The 932-nt window shown below is 37.0% G+C and overlaps 1 protein-coding gene across 1 annotated transcript in view; it reads left to right on the forward strand.

The window, feature by feature from the left end:
* Positions 1–932, forward strand: part of LOC119585842 (carbonic anhydrase-related protein 10-like) — a gene marked incomplete in the record, with an annotated part of 83932 nt that overhangs the window by 2766 nt on the left and 80234 nt on the right.

Raw genomic sequence — 932 nt, forward strand, 5'->3', positions numbered from 1 at the left:
GTGGAGGTATTTTCTAGAATATTCCTGGTAATTTTTTGTAATTAATTTCTTGCTGAAATAACCATTCTCTCGGAACAGCTATTGTACGAATAAAAATCTCATTTTCGGATTTTTTCCTAAAATTTTATATATATTATTTTCTCATTTATTTAAACTTTATTTCTTATTTTTTTAAATTATATCACTTATTTTTATATAATTTAGGGATAATGTTTCAGATTTTTATTGAGGGGGTATTTTTTTATCGCTTTTTTTAATCAAATATTTTGGGTCAAAAAGTCATGTCACTTTTTTTAGCTTTTTTCAAGATACATGATTGCCTGGTGTCCAAGATTTTTCAGTAATTAATGGTCTTGTTAATTTAATACCAGTAATCACTAATTCTATTATATAACATTCAACGTTACTATATTAACTAGTGTTGCAATGAGGCTGACACTAGCACCGATCCTGCAATCCCTCCTTAACAAAGCCTAAGCGAACGAAGCCAAGCAAAGAAACTACGACCTTGCAGAACTTAGCTTTACGCGCCTAGCAGGTGCTGCAAATTAATTACTATTTCGATATGCAAATGAGAAGCGTAATTTGCAATTGGAGCCCCAATATTGCCAGCAGCCCCGCCATATTCCGGTGTGAATGCCATCCCCGTTCCTTCGGCGACTGCATGCAACAGCGAATTGGACTGAAGCCGTTGAAGGGAGTCGCGAGATATGAGGGGGGACTATGATATTCGGAGATGTGTGATGTCTTTGCGATGGAGGAGGAGAAAATACGAGGAGGAGGAGAGAGAAAATGGTTGATGGGGACGAAGAGTGGTATGGTGCTTTTTTTGGAAGGGGGGGGGGGGTATTTTCTCTTATTCTACCTTATCTGTTTGTCTGTCTGCCTGTTTATTGCCGCGGGCTATCTTTTTTTTTTATTTGTCCTTGCAT

The sequence above is a fragment of the Penaeus monodon genome, chromosome 20 (genome assembly GCF_015228065.2).
Source record: "Penaeus monodon isolate SGIC_2016 chromosome 20, NSTDA_Pmon_1, whole genome shotgun sequence".
NCBI lineage: Eukaryota > Metazoa > Arthropoda > Malacostraca > Decapoda > Penaeidae > Penaeus > Penaeus monodon.